The sequence below is a fragment of the Bufo bufo genome, chromosome 2 (genome assembly GCF_905171765.1).
Source record: "Bufo bufo chromosome 2, aBufBuf1.1, whole genome shotgun sequence".
NCBI lineage: Eukaryota > Metazoa > Chordata > Amphibia > Anura > Bufonidae > Bufo > Bufo bufo.
The window spans coordinates 834,925,088-834,941,418 of record NC_053390.1 but is presented as its reverse complement, the minus strand read 5'-3'; positions in this window follow the sequence as shown (position 1 = coordinate 834,941,418).

Sequence of the window (16,331 nt, the reverse complement as noted above, 5' to 3'; positions counted from 1 at the left end):
TGGCTGCGGCCTGTGATAATGCTCTCTGCCGTGCTAAACACACGTTCACACTATACACTGGCTGCAGGGCAGGTCAGCACCTCCAAGGCTGACAAAGCTTCTCCACATGTCGGCCATGCTAACCCTGCCTTCTCAGGTGCTGGCGGTGCCCCAGCTGCGTTGGCGACCTCTTCCTCCTCCTCTGCCTTCGCCTTGTGCTTCCACTGTGCCCCCGCTGTCAGGTGGGAATGCCATCAGCAGCGTGCGCTTGTACTCGGTCATCTTCCCATCAGTAACAGATGTTTTCACTAAATTTAGTTCCCTGTCAGCAATGCAGAGCAGGGGTTCATTCACGGCAAAAGGGGGTTCATGTCACCCAGCAATAGAACAGGGGATTTTGAGAGATTTAGGCCCATGTCACCCAGGCACTGCAGGGGTTTGTATACGCCAAAAATGGTAAAATGTCACCCGACAATTGAAAATCTGAATTTTTTCAATTTAGGGCCCAAAAATGGACACTTTTTTAAAAATGGCTCTAAAATAGTCCTTGAAAAGGCTAGAGGGATGTAAAAGGCAGTAAAATGTGCTTAAGAGCATGGCAACTGCTCTGCAAACAAATGTGGATAGGGAAATGACTTAAAATGAAATAAAATAACTAAAAATTAAAAATTATTAACCTGCAACTCAGAGAAGGAGGTGGATATGGAGTCGGAGGTTGAGGATGCGGTGAATGTGGTGTTGTAGGTGGAGGCAGCAATGGAGGAGGAGGAGGAGGTAGCCAACATGTTTGTTTTTTATTTTTTATTGAGGGGTGTAGCCCCCAAAATATTGGGACAAATAAAAAAAAAATAAACAAAGAATCATTGCACTTGACTTGAGTACAAGAATGTATGTTTGATGGTGGTATAAATGTCTATTCTGCACAAGGTACAGACAAGTCTTGTGGGATCCAGGCCTGGTTCAGTTTAATGAACGTCAGCTTGTCCACGTTGGCTGTGGACAGGCGGCTGCATCTGCCTGTAATGACGCCTCCTGCCGTGCTGAATACACGTTCAGAGAGTACACTGGCTGCAGGGCAGGCCAGCACCTCCAAGGCATACAGGGCAAGCTCTGGCCATGTGGACAATTTGGAGACCCAGAAGTTGAATGGGGCAGAACCATCAGTCAGTACGTGGAGGGGTGTGCACACATACTGCTCCACCATGTTGTTCAAATACTGCCTCCTGCTAACACGCTCCATATCAGCAGTTGGGGCCGGTTGTTGCGGCGAGGTGACAAAGCTTTTCCACATGTCGGCCATGCTAACCCTGCCTTCTGAGGTGCTGGCGCTGACACAGCTGCGTTGGCGACCTCTTCCTCCTCCCCTGCCTTCGCCTTGTGCTTCCACTTGTCCCCCGGCGTCAGTCGGCAATGCTCTCAGGAGCGCGTCTACCAGCGTGCGCCTGTAGTCGCGCATCTTCCGATCACGCTCCAGTGAGGGAATTAAGGACGGTACGTTGTCTTTGTACCGGGGATCCAGCAGGGTGGCAACCCAGTAGTCAGCACACGTTAAAATGTGGGCAACTCTGCTGTCGTTGCGCAGGCACTGCAGCATGTAGTCGCTCATGTGTGCCAGGCTGCCCAGAGGTAAGGACAAGCTGTCCTCTATGGGAGGCGTATCGTCATCGTCCTCCGCTTCCCCTCAGCCACGCACCAGTGATGGGCCCGAGCTGCGTTGGATGCCACCCTGCTGTGAAAAGGCTTCATCCTCATCCTCCTCCACCTCCTCCTCATCCTCGTCCTCCTTGTCCTCCAGTAGTGGGCCCTGTCTGGCCAAATTTGTACCTGGCCTCTGCTGTTGCAAAAATCCTCTTTCTGAGCCACTTCTGAAAGACTCAAAGATAAAGGAATCCCAGCTGCTGTGTCTTTGTGAATAAGCCTCTTTTTATTTTCTCAAAGTAGAATGTCCTACAACCAGTGTCCGGTTTCGGCATACAAGCCTTTCTCAACAGATACATCCAAAACAGAAAAATCAAGCTATATATAAGATATAGTACGGCCCATCTAGGGACGTCTCCACCCATTCTAATGTGTGGTATTCAATTAATGATCAATCAAACTGATTAAACAAGGTGAGACAAAGTAACATGTAACTGAAATTTATATTTATATTCTACCTTATTGAAGAATCTAAATGTTCATATTTATTCATATTTCCATCATAAGGCTGAGGTCTAGAGAAGGTGCATAAACGTGTATATCAATCATCTATAGTAAACGTATTAATCTGTTCACAACAATCTTATAAATGTACGACCTCATAGTCCCTGTTTAGACCCCTTGGATGCAGCGTATCTAAGGTGTGGATCCAAAAGGCCTCTCTTCTGAGGAGAAGTCTTTTGACATCACCTCCTCTTCTAGGTCTCTTTATTTGTTCCAACACTTGAAACCGCAATTGTGCAACTGTGTGCTTAAATTTTTCAAAATGATATGGGACCGGTAACATAAGTTTTTTTGTCCGTATGTCGGATTTATGCTTACTAATACGATCCCTCACTGCCTGCATGGTCTCGCCCACATACAAAAGGCCACAAGGACATTTAATAAGGTATATTACGTTTGCTGAGTCACAGGTAAAAAAACTTTTACAATACCAAGGTGAAGTGCTGACCTGTTTCCTTCTTTCCATTATTTGATTCATCTGGCCGTGCACCACCGATTCCAAATGAGTACTGCAAATACTCTCAGCTTTGACAATGCGGATGCCGAGCAGATTCTATCACAGGTGACGTCTGATTCTGAATTCTTGAATATTCCTAGTAGTGAGTTGAAAAAGCGACACTTGGAAAGAGAATTAAGAAGACTTACCTCATATGAATTGCATGTGGCTACTCTAGCCGAATATCATAAGGTCGGCAGGATACCGCGAGGTCTTAGAGTTCATCTTCGCCCGACTTTTTTCCCTGAAGACACAGAATATTGCAGGGATTTTGAGCATATTATAAACAAATGTTCATATGATCTCAAACTTCTCACTATTAAGCGCATTCAAAAAGCTATTGTTGAAATAAAAGCACAAGTTGACAGTACTGAACAACAGTTGCGGGATTTATTGTCCTCTGACGATTTTAAAAAGCTCAAGGAAGCCGTAGACATACAGATTGCGTCTTACAAACTTGAAACCGAGGAGAAGAAAAGATCAAAGTTCTTGCGTGACAGCGAGGACTATTACCTTAATCGAGTCTATAGATGGCAAGACACCGGTTCGAGATCACAGGCCGGATACCGAAAACCTGCGAGATATCAAAGTTCAAGCTCCGGAAGCGAATCAGTAAGCTCTCGCGATACTCGTCCTTTTTTCCGGAGAGGCGGCCGGCGTCCGCGTGGAGGAGGAGACGAGCGGGGCGGAAGCACCACCGGCGGAACATCAGGGGCGACGCAGAGCCAAATGGTACAGACCCGGTCTCAGGTAAGACCCCCTCTTTAGTGATAAATTTGTCATCCCGGTGTCTGGACTCTGAGCAGATTCAGGCCCTGCAAAGGGGTCTATCATTCTGTCCAACAGCGGACTTTGATTCTTTTCAAATGGACATTGATCTGCAACAGTTTTTTAGAAAAATAAGACTAAAAGCGCATTTTTCTGGACCCCTTGGAGAGCAGCCTAATGCTGAACCTATGGAGATAAGACCTGGCCTACGTCTGTCTGACTTAGGTCTTAAGAATAAATCTTCATTTATGCCTCCAAAGACGTATCACCCAGTAGAAACCTTTGTACAATTGGTGACCAGGGAGGTACAGGAACAACTGGACTCCATTAAAAGGGGTGAATTGCACCTAAGACATAATGTTTCTGTTTCTGAAAAAAGAGCGATTAAGTTGTTGGTAGAAGATAAAGATCTGATAATTAAGCCGGCTGACAAAGGTGGTTCCATTGTTATAATGGATAAAGTGAAATATATACAAGAGGTAATGCGACAGTTATCAGATCAGTCCACGTACATACCACTGAATAATGATCCATTGTTTGGAATTAAACATAAGATTATGGCAATAGTTGAACGTTATGTAACCTTGGGTGTCATTGATCAACATTTAAGTAAATTTCTGGTAAATCACACTCCTAGGACTCCGGTCCTGTATATTTTGCCAAAGGTCCATAAAACCTTAATCGATCCCCCTGGACGCCCGATAGTGTCCTCAGTGGGATCCATCTTATCCCTCCAGCGGTCGTCCTAGAAAAGGTTTTAACTCCTTTGGTAAAATCTACAAAATCCTTTTTATGGGATACACCACACTTTCTCAAAATTATCGCTGAAATAGGTCCAGTTCCCCCTGATACCCTCCTGGTGACCATTGATGTTGTCAGTTTGTATACCTCCATTAGTCACCAGGAGGGTATACAAGCTGTTTCAACCATATTGAATGGGACCAATTATACGACATTAGAACAAGAATTTTTTCTTGATTTATTACATCTTGTCCTGTATGAAAACTACTTCTTATTTATGGATACATTTTACCTACAGAGGCGTGGTACCGCGATGGGGTCGAACGTGGCTCCGCCCTATGCAAATATATTTATGTCGACATTTGAAGAAAATAACGTATACAATAATGAATTATTTCAAAAAAATGTTATTATTTGGAAAAGATTTGTCGATGACATTTTTTGCATATAAGCGGGGCCGCGTGAGACCCTATCCAGTTTCATGGAACATCTCAATTCTGCTGTTGATGGTTTGCAGTTTACAGTTACCAGTGACACCAATATGGTGAGCTTCCTAGACACTATGGTCGTTAAGGACCCTGGTGGTCATTTGTCCACTGATATTTATTGCAAGGATACTGATAGAAATAGTATTCTCCATTTCAAGAGTGCCCACCCTGTGTCCCTAAAAAAAGCGATCCCTAGATCGCAATATCAAAGGGTAAAACGAATAGTCTCAGACCCTATTACGCAAAATATAAGAATAGTAGAAATGACGGAAAGATTCCTGGAACGTGGTTATCCACTGACCGTTCTGAATGAAGCTAGGGAAGGGATACAAGTTGATAGGACACAAAAAGATGGGGCCAATATGTCTAGAATAGCTTTGATACATAAACACCATCCATTTAATGTGGGCATTGACAACATTGTCAGGAAACATTGGCATTTGTTGAATAAATCATATCCGCAGGTTGAGGAATTTAAAAAACCCTCTTATTTGTAATAAAAAGAGCCCTAGTTATCGTGCAGATTTAGGTAGTACTAAAGCCATATTGAAACAGCAACGGATATCCACGCCACGGATGGGCACTTCCCCCTGCCTGCATTGTCTTCAGTGCTCTCATATAATCAAGGGCCCTTCATTTCACCATCCACATACTGGGAAAAGCTTTGGAGTAAAAGGTTTTTTTTACCTGTGACTCAGCAAACGTAATATACCTTATTAAATGTCCTTGTGGCCTTTTGTATGTGGGCGAGACCATGCAGGCAGTGAGGGATCGTATTAGTAAGCATAAATACGACATACGGACGAAAAAACTTATGTTACCGGTCCCATATCATTTTGAAAAATTTAAGCACACAGTTGCACAATTGCGGTTTCAAGTGTTGGAACAAATAAAGAGACCTAGAAGAGGAGGTGATGTCAAAAGACTTCTCCTCAGAAGAGAGTCCTTTTGGATCCACACCTTAGATACGCTGCATCCAAGGGGTCTAAACAGAGACTATGAGGTCAGACATTTATAAGATTGTAGTGAACAGATTAATACGTTTACTATAGATGATTGATATACACGTTTATGCACCTTCTCTAGACCTCAGCCTTATGATGGAAATATGAATAAATATGAACATTTAGATTCTTCAAAAAGGTAGAATATAAATATAAATTTCAGTTACATGTTACTTTGTCTCACCTTGTTTAATCAGTTTGATTGATCATTAATTGAATACCACACATTAGAATGGGTGGAGACGTCCCTAGATGGGCCGTACTATATCTTATATATAGCTGGATTTTTCTGTTTTGGATGTATCTGTTGAGAAAGGCTTGTATGCCGAAACCGGACACTGGTTGTAGGACATTCTACTTTGAGAAAATAAAAAGAGGCTTATTCACAAAGACACAGCAGCTGGGATTCCTTTATCTTTGATACATTGGAGGTTGCTCCTCTCCCGTGCAGCGTGCAATACCAAGGTGAAGTGCTGACCTGTTTCCTTCTTTCCACTTCTGAAAGACTGGCCTGAAAGTTTTAGAGATGACCCCTCTTCCTCCTCCTCGTCCTGGGCCACATCCTCTTCCATCATCGCCCTAAGTGTTTTCTCAAGGAGACATAGAAGTGGTATTGTAACGCTGATAACGGGGGCGGCTTAACTTAAAGTAAGGGAATGTAACACCCCTAGAGTTGTGTTACGACATGCCTCTACCCCGCTACTATCTTTTAAGAGCCTTTACATTGCCATCTGATGTAATTTACATTATGTCTTCCCAAATGTGCATGTAAAACTAAGTTAAATGTAAATTTCCTTGTAATTTTCCATGTTCATCAGCAGGTGGCAGCAATGCATTGGTAAGGAACTAGTTACAGTTTAGTGTATCTAGGCTGGAATGGTTCATTCCAGTTTAGCTCCCCCTCTGTGGAGGTGTGGACTGTTCCCACATCCTGCACCTTGGGTGGAGAAGGAAGTTAGAGTCAGTGTAGCCCACCCCATGCTAGGGGTAGGGTGTGTGTGTGTAAGGAGATCCCCTGTATAGGGAAGAAAGCCAGGATCTTGTCTCGGCTGAGACATTGATCAAATCCCCAGCCTGAGAACTTACAGCCTCAGCTGGATGACAAGAAAGCAGACAACCTCAAGAGTTCCAGGACAAAAGCATTCCCTGAGAGCCTATCTGTGAGTAAAGTCCAGAGACCTAGGAGAAGCCATATTCCTCATCAGCTAGTCAGTCCCCACAAAGCAGAAGATATAGAGAAGTGCAGAAGACAAATTCCTGCCACAGTTACAGAGCTACTAAGCAGACCTCTTATCCTGCAAGCTCCAGATTTATAGTGCAGAAGATTTATTCCTGCCAACCATTGTTAAAACCTGCTGGGACCAAATACCAAAGCTGTATTCTGTTTGGATTCAAGTTATCCTCAGTAAAGAAAAGTTTGAACCGCATCTAAAGGTCTGGACATCAATTTCTGCTGCAAAATTCCTCTATTACTCCTACTATCACTACACTCAAATTTATTGCAAGTGAGCCAGGAGTCCGGCCGTACCCAGGTAGGAGACACTGTTGACACCATTATCGCCACCATACAGAGACATTATAGGACAATACACCACTCTGGCATTCCTAACCTGGGACGTGCGTTATAACACCTTGGAAGGGCCCTGTGACAGTACCCTGCGCACGCTGCAATTGGCGTCACAACAAATAGCGGGAGACAGGAGGGGGGGCAGCGTCACAAGTGGGGTGACAGGAGGAGGGGGGGCAGGGTCACTAGTGGGGGGAGCAGAGTCACTAGTGAGGTGACAGGAGGAGGAGAAGTAGGGGGGAGCAGGGTCACTAGTGGGGGGAGCAGAGTCACTAGTGAGGTGACAGGAGGAGGGGGAGCAGGGTCACTAGTGGGGTGACAGGAGGAGGGGGAGCAGGGTCACTAGTGGGGGAGCAGAGTCACTAGTGAGGTGACAGGAGGGGGGAGCAGGGTCACTAGTCGGGTGACAAGAGGAGGTAGAGGCAGGGTCACTAGGGGGGACAGAAGGAGGGGGCAGGGTCACTAGTGGGGTGACAGGAGGAAGTGGAGAGCAGGGTCACTAGTGGGGTGACAGGAGAATGGGAAGCGAGGGGGCAGGGTCACTAGTGGGGGGAGCAGAGTCACTAGTGAGGTGACAGGAGGGGGGAGCAGGGTCACTAATTAGGTGACAGGAGGGGGGGAGCAGGGTCACTAGTGGGGTGACAGGAGGAGGGGGAGCAGGGTCACTAGTGGGGTGACAGGAGGAGGAGGGAGTAGGATCACTAGTGGGTGACAGGAGGGGGAGCAGGGTCACTAGTGGGGTGACAGGAGGATGGGAAGCGAGGGGGCAGGGTCACTAGTAGGGGGGAGCAGAGTCACTAGTGAGGTGACAGGAGGGGGGAGCAGGGTCACTAATTAGGTGACAGGAGGGGGGGAGCAGGGTCACTAGTGGGGTGACAGGAGGAGGGGGGAGCAGGGTCACTAGTGGGGTGACAGGAGGAGGGGGAGCAGGGTCACTAGTGGGGGGAGCAGAGTCACTAGTGAGGTGACAGGAGGGGGGGAGCAGGGTCACTAGTGGGGGGAGCAGGGTCACTAGTGAGGTGACAGGAGGGGGGAGCAGGGTCACTAGTGGGGTGACAGGAGGAGGGGGAGCAGGGTCACTAGTGGGGGAGCAGAGTCACTAGTGAGGTGACAGGAGGGGGAGCAGGGTCACTAGTGAGGTGACAGGAGGGGGAGCAGGGTCACTAATTAGGTGACAGGAGAGGGGGTGCAGGGTCCCTAGTGAGGTGACAGGAAGGGGGAGCAGGGTCACTAGTGGGGTGACAGGAGGAGGAGGGAGTAGGATCACTAGTGGGTGACAGGAGGGGGAGCAGGGTCACTAGTGGGGTGACAGGAGGATGGGAAGCAAGGGGGCAGGGTCACTAGTAGGGGGAGCAGAGTCACTAGTGAGGTGACAGGAGGGGGGAGCAGGGTCACTAATTAGGTGACAGGAGGGGGGGAGCAGGGTAACTAGTGGGGTGACAGGAGGAGGGGGAGCAGGGTCACTAGTGGGGTGACAGGAGGAGGGGGGAGTAGGGTCACTAGTGGGGTGACAGGAGGGGGAGCAGGGTCACTAGTGAAGTGACAGGAGGGGGGAGCAGGGTCACTAATTAGGTGACAGGAGGGGGGGGGCAGGGTCACTAGTGGGGTGACAGGAGGAGGGGGGAGCAGGGTCACTAGTGGGGTGACAGGAGGAGGGGGAGCAGGGTCACTAGTGGGGGGAGCAGAGTCACTAGTGAGGTGACAGGAGGGGGGGAGCAGGGTCACTAGTGGGGGGAGCAGGGTCACTAGTGAGGTGACAGGAGGGGGGAGCAGGGTCACTAGTGGGGTGACAGGAGGAGGGGGAGCAGGGTCACTAGTGGGGTGACAGGAGGAGGGGGGAGCAGGGTCACTAGTGAAGTGACAGGAGGGGGGAGCAGGGTCACTAATTAGGTGACAGGAGGGGGGGAGCAGGGTCACTAGTGGGGTGACAGGAGGAGGGGGGAGCAGGGTCACTAGTGGGGTGACAGGAGGAGGGGGAGCAGGGTCACTAGTGGGGGGAGCAGAGTCACTAGTGAGGTGACAGGAGGGGGGGAGCAGGGTCACTAGTGGGGGGAGCAGGGTCACTAGTGAGGTGACAGGAGGGGGGAGCAGGGTCACTAGTGGGGTGACAGGAGGAGGGGGAGCAGGGTCACTAGTGGGGGAGCAGAGTCACTAGTGAGGTGACAGGAGGGGGAGCAGGGTCACTAATTAGGTGACAGGAGAGGGGGTGCAGGGTCCCTAGTGAGGTGACAGGAAGGGGGAGCAGGGTCACTAGTGGGGACAGGAAAAGGGGGGGCAGGGTCACTAGTGGGGTGACAGGAGGGGGGAGCAGGGTCACTAATTAGGTGACAGGAGGGGGGGAGCAGGGTCACTAGTGGGGTGACAGGAGGAGGGGGAGCAGGGTCACTAGTGGGGTGACAGGAGGAGGGGGGAGTAGGGTCACTAGTGGGGTGACAGGAGGGGGAGCAGGGTCACTAGTGAAGTGACAGGAGGGGGGAGCAGGGTCACTAATTAGGTGACAGGAGGGGGGGAGCAGGGTCACTAGTGGGGTGACAGGAGGAGGGGGGAGCAGGGTCACTAGTGGGGTGACAGGAGGAGGGGGGAGCAGGGTCACTAGTGGGGTGACAGGAGGAGGGGGGAGTAGGGTCACTAGTGGGGTGACAGGAGGGGGAGCAGGGTCACTAGTGAAGTGACAGGAGGGGGGAGCAGGGTCACTAATTAGGTGACAGGAGAGGGGGAGCAGGGTCACTAGTGAGGTGACAGGAGGGGGAGCAGGGTCACTAGTGAGGTGACAGGAGGGGGAGCAGGGTCACTAGTGGGGTGACAGGAGGGGGGAGCAGGGTCACTAGTGGGGGGAGCAGAGTCACTAGTGAGGTGACAGGAGGGGGAGCAGGGTCACTAGTGAGGTGACAGGAGGGGGGAGCAGGGTCACTAGTGGGGTGACAGGAGGAGGGGGAGCAGGGTCACTAGTGGGGGGAGCAGAATCACTAGTGAGGTGACAGTAGGGGGAGCAGGGTCACTAGTGAGGTGACAGGAGGGGGAGCAGGGTCACTAGTGGGGTGACAGGAGGAGGGGGAGCAGGGTCACTAGTGGGGTGACAGGAGGAGGGGGGAGTAAGGTCACTAGTGGGGTGACAGGAGGGGGAGCAGGGTCACTAGTGAGGTGACAGGAGGGGGGAGCAGGGTCACTAATTAGGTGACAGGAGAGGGGGAGCAGGGTCACTAGTGAGGTGACAGGAGGGGGAGCAGGGTCACTAGTGAGGTGACAGGAGGGGGAGCAGGGTCACTAGTGAGGTGACAGGAGGAGGGGGAGCAGGGTCACTAGTGGGGGGAGCAGAGTCACTAGTGAGGTGACAGGTGGGGGAGCAGGGTCACTAGTGAGGTGACAGGAGGGGGGAGCAGGGTCACTAGTGGGGTGACAGGAGGAGGGGGAGCAGGGTCACTAGTGAGGTGACAGGAGGAGGGGGAGCAGGGTCACTGGTGGGGGGAGCAGAGTCACTAGTGAGGTGACAGGAGGGGTAGCAGGGTCACTAGTGAGGTGACAGGAGGGGGGAGCAGGGTCACTAGTGGGGTGACAGGAGGAGGGGGAAGCAGGGTCACTAGGGGGGGACAGGAAAAGGGGGGGCAGGGTCACTAGTGGGGTGACAGGAGGAGGAGGGAGCAGGGTCACTAGTGAGATGACAGGAGGATGGGGAAGCAGGGTCACTAGTGGGGTGACAGGAGGAGGGGGAGCAGTGTCACTAGTGGGGGGAGCAGAGTCACTAGTGAGGTGACAGGAGGGGGAGCAGGGTCACTAGTGAGGTGACAGGAGGGGGAGCAGGGTCACTAGTGAAGTGACAGGAGGGGGAGCAGGGTCACTAGTGAAGTGACAGGAGGGGGGGGAGCAGGGTCACTAGTGGGGTGACAGGAGGAGGGGGGAGCAGGGTCACTAGTGGGGTGACAGGAGGGGGGGGTGAGCAGGGTCACTAGTGAGGTGACAGGAGGAGGGGGAAGCAGGGTCACTAGGGGGGGACAGGAAAAGAGGGGGGCAGGGTCACTAGTGGGGTGACAGGAGGAGGGGGAGCAGGGTCACTAGTGGGGTGACAGGAGGAGGGGGGAGCAGAGAACTGTAAGACTGGACAGAACCATGATAGCGGGAGGGGGAACCACTTGAAGACTGACAGGCCGGGCTTTTCACTGCCACAACAACACGGCCATGGGGGGTCACAGGCCCAGGGTCAGCTTTTCTCTCAGACCAGTCAAGTCACATGAGTCCGTGGTTTCCCGGGGTCCTTGGGCAGTGCGCCCCGCTCTCCTTAATACAGCCACTTCCGGGAGCCGGCCCCTCTTCCTTGCAGCTCTCACCAGCTTCCCCGCCTGACCCGACCTGTATCGTCAATACCCAACCAATAACAAAGCCCCTTGCTGTGAGAAGCTTTGTTATTGGTTGTTTCAGACATAGGCAGCATCGCTGCGCTGCCCGAGCCGCTCACAGCGCTCACTGCACCGATGAATGTGGGGCACGTTTTCCAGGGAGTAAAATTTATTATTGAGTAAAATTAGTGGCGTGCCTAGGTTGTTTGGCACCCGGGGTGGGTCCTTTCTCTGGCACCCCTCCAATACTTTAAAAAAAATGGTACCCCCTCACAGTAGTATTTCCCTCATTGTACAGCCTTCATAGTAGTTTTGTACCCACATTGTGCCCCTTAAAGTACTTATCCCTTCATTGTGCCGCCTTCATAGTAGTTATGCCCACATTGTGCCCCTCTCACAGTAGTTATGCCCTCTCTGTGGCCCTTTCACAGTAGTAATGCCCTATCTGTGCCACTTCACAGTTGTAATGCCCTCTATTTGCCCCCTCACAGTAATAATGCCCATTGTGCCTCCTTCACAGTAATAATGCCCCTTAATAGTAGTAATGCCCATTGTCCCCTTTACAGTAATAATGCCCATTGTGCCCCCTTAATAGTAATAATGCTCATTGTGCCCCCTTCACAGTAATAATGCCCATTGTGCCCCATTCACAGTAATAATGCCCTCTGTGTCCCCTCCATAGTAGAAATTACCATTGTGCCCCTTAATAGTAGTAATGCCCTCTGTGCTAGTAAGTCCCATTGCTCCCCGTTCACAGTAATAATGCCCACTGTGCCACCTCCATAGTAGAAATGCCCATTGTGTCCCCTTCACATTAGCAATGCCATTGTGCCCCCTCCAGAGAAGAAATGCTCATTGTGCCCCCTTAAGAGTCGAAATGCCCATTGTGCCCCCTTCACATTAGCAATGTCCATTGTGCCCCTTCCAGAGTAGAAATGCCCATTGTGCCCCCTTCACATTAGCAATGACCATTGTGCCCCCTCTGTGTTAAAAAAAAACCACAGTAACTACTCACCTTGTCCCGTTCCTGAAGCTCACAGTCCTCTCTCCCCTGCAGGCACAGATCGCTCTGCAGCACTGTGTGGGCGGAGCTTATGCAGACTCCCGGGCTGCAGGCTCCGCCCACACAGGCCGGCAGCGTGGTCCGTGCCTGCAGGCTGAATGGTGGAGCAGGGAGAAGTCTTCCTGCCTCACCATTCAGAGCCCGGCCGGCCTGAATGAGGGGAGGAGCGCGGGGAGCTGAGCGGTGAGTAACAGGACAGCAGCTCCCTGCGCTCCAGCAATGAGCGGTTCTATCTGTATTGATGGAAGCGCTCATTGCTTCTGGCACCCCAGGGAGAGTCGGCACCTGGGGCGGACCACCCCCTTCCCCCTTAGTACGCCACTGAGTAAAAGTTATTGCGACCTCTGGCTGCAGGAGTGAGCGGGCCCCCTAGTGGCCATGGGCCCTCAGTCCATGCCCGAGTGCTCGAATGGTCAGTCCACCCCTGGTCCCATATAAATAACACTATTTCCCTCCCTCCGCCATAGTACGTAGTCCCATGTAAATAACATCACACCATCTCTCCAGCCCCTTCAATATACAGTCCCATGTTAATAACATCACCCCTCCCCAGCTGCCTCCAACATGCAATCCCATGTAAATATGACCCCCTCAACATTCAGTACCATGTAAATAACATCACTGCCTCCCCCAGCCCCCTCTGACGTACAGTCCAATGTAAATAACATCATCCCCTCCCCCAGCCCCCTCAAACACACAGTCCCATATAAATAACATCCCTCCCTTCAGCCCTAACATACAGTCCCAGTTAAATAACCACAACTCCCAGCATCGCTCTGCCCCTTCCTTCACTTACCTCTCCTCATGTACAGACCTCAACACGCTGGGTGTCCCTGCCATTTCCCCGGTGGATCCCCCTGTGCGGCCTCGGGCGCGTAGATCTGCGCCCCCTGAGCGTTGGGGCCCCAATGCTACCCCCCAGGGCTCGTCGGCGCCTAAGGAGCCCCCCCCGGGGACCGTCAGCTGCGGTCGGCAGTGGGGGCGCCGCCTGCCTCACCCCACCGCAGCGGGAGGAATCCTGCCCGGCGCGGCGGGCCTGCGGGAGAAGGCGGGTCCCCTGCCCGGCCTGTTTCCCTTCATCGACGTGGGGGTACTTCTGCTAATGCGGCATCCTCCCCCCGAGATGTCCCGCGGGGGGAGCGAGCCCGGCGCGTCTTACCTGCCCGGGATGTGGAGCCAGGTGAGCCGGCGGTGCGTCCGGCTGCAAGTGGGAGCGGTGCAGGCCTTCCTCTGGTGGATGTGGGAGCTGCTGCGGTGCGGCTGCGGCCTGGTAGCCCAGGTCGGCAGCTCAGGGATTGCGACGACCGGCCTGTGGAGGAGCGGCGACGAGCACGCCGGGTTACCTGTACCTCAGTGAGAAGATCTGGGCGGCGGGCAGCTGTGGCGATGCGGAGCGGTGTCAGCGCTGGCTCAGGGCCTGGAGTGTCTTCCTGCGCCCCTGCTGGTGAGAGACGGACCTGCGCTGCGGCTGGAGCTGGGAGTTTAACATTTCCCTCTGGCCTGGTGGTACAGGAGCAGTACCACGAGGTGGCGCACTCTTCCTCTGTTCTCCTTGGGACTGGTGATGAGGTGCCTGCGGTTCTGGCCCTGGAAGAGGGTGAAGTAGATCCGGGCTCTGGACCTGAGGATGATGATGGGCGCGGGTGCCTGCGGCCTGCGGTGGAGCCGGCTTCGTCTTCTGCTGGATCATCAGGGGCAACTTCGGGAGGTTCTGCGGCCGCTGGGCTGACCACCCAGGGACGGCCAGGTAAGGAGACGACTGGGGCTTTATGTGTTCCTGGGGTGGGGGGTGGGGTTTGTTTGCCTAGTGTGGGTTCTGAGAATTTTGCTAGGGAGATGTTGGCGAGTATCTTGTCCTTAGTGGTGGGGGCGGGTTCTGGGACGGGGGCGTCCCCGGCGGCGGTCTGGGTGCCCTCGGCTTCTGCGCCTTTTTTGCCACAGGCGGCTGGGGGGGTTGGTATGCCAGGCCCGGCGGTAGCTGTGCCCGCAGGGGCGGTAGGTGGTGGTGCTGTGGGCGTTGACAAGGGGGCTGTCGTTGAGGATGTGAGGCTGGCGGATTCGGCAAAAGGGGAAATTTATGTATGTTTTGAGGGGCCGTTAGGGGCCCATTTGAAAATGGAGGTGAGGGAAAAAATTTGGAGGGGCGAGTATGTGGAGATTTTTTCTTTATTGCCTTTGGAGAAGTTTAATTTAGACAGGGGTAGGGTTGATGAGAGCAAGAAGGAGGATGAGGAGAAACGGCGATACAGGTTGATTCCTCGTACTTTTATGTACTGGTTGCAGGCGTTTGCGATTCTGGCGAGTGTTGTTGGGGAGAAGGCGCCGGAGCATTGTTCGGCCCTGTTCGGGAGGTCCTCGGCCTCGGACTCCCAGAGTGGCGGTAGGAGGGGTTGTTGCTGTTTTAAACGGGGTAGAGGAAAGGGTTTTGAGATTGGGCAGAAGAGGGGTGACGCCGGTGAAGCTGGGCGAGATGGCCCCCTTTCTAAGTAATTACCCAGATAGGGAGGCGGCGGACTTGTTGTCCATCGGTTTTACGGAGGGTTTTAGGATCCCATGCACCGCGGTGGGGCCGGTGGTGGCATCCCGTAATTTGCGGTCGGCCTTGCAATGCCCGGCAGTGGTTAGTGAGAAGATTGCTAAGGAGGTGGCTGCGGGCCGGATTGTTGGTCCTTTTGCTGAGTGCCCTTTGCCGGGTTTATGGGTCTCCTTTGGGTTTGGTTCCCAAGAAGGAGCCCAATAAATTCAGGCTTATTCATCACCTCTCTTATCCGCATGGGCGGTCGGTGAATGATGGCATTGATGAGGGCTTGTGTTCGGTTTCTTACACTTCTTTTGATGCGGCAGTTCGATGGGTGCGTTTGATGGGGCAGGGAGCTTTGATGGCCAAGACGGATATTGAAGCGGCTTTCCGTTTGCTTCCCATTCACCCGGACAGTTTTCACTTGCTTGGTTTTAAGTGGGAAGACCAGTTTTATGTTGATTGTTGTTTGCCAATGGGTTGCTCCATTTCTTGTTCGTTGTTTGAGGCGTTCAGTTCCTTTTTGGAGTGGGTGGTGAAACAGGAGGCGGGGTAGAATTCGGTGTTGCACTACCTGGACGGTTTTTTGTTTTTGGGTCCGGGGGAGTCACGTGTTTGTTCGATTTTGTTGCGGACTATGGAGCGGGTTGCGGCTCGGTTTGGGGTTCCCTTGGCCCCCGAAAAGACTGAGTACCCTTCCACGTTGATTTGGTTTTTGGGCATTGAGATTGATAGCATGACGATGGAGTGTCGGCTCCCTGCTGACAAGGTGGAGGATTTGCATAATGAGGTGGCTTTGTTGGGGCGGTTGAAGAAGGTGCAGCTTCATCGTGTTCAATCTGTTTTGGGTAAGTTGAATTTCGACCTGCCGCATATTGCCCATGGGGCGGGTTTTTTGTCGGCATCTTGCAATGGCGACGGCGGGTGTGACGGTTCCGAGTCACTATGTTCGGTTGTCGGCTGAAGTCCGTGCGGATATGGCTGTGTGGGGGGGTTTTCTTACTGGTTTTAATGGCAAATCGGTGTGGATGGAGGAGTCGTATACTAGTGTGGACTTGGAGCTTTGGTCGGATGCGTCGGGCTCTTGCGGTTACGTTTTTTTTTTGTCAAGGGCAGTGGAGTGCTGGGTCATGGCCAGAGGAATGGAGATCGGCCGGTTGGTTGGGTAACCTTG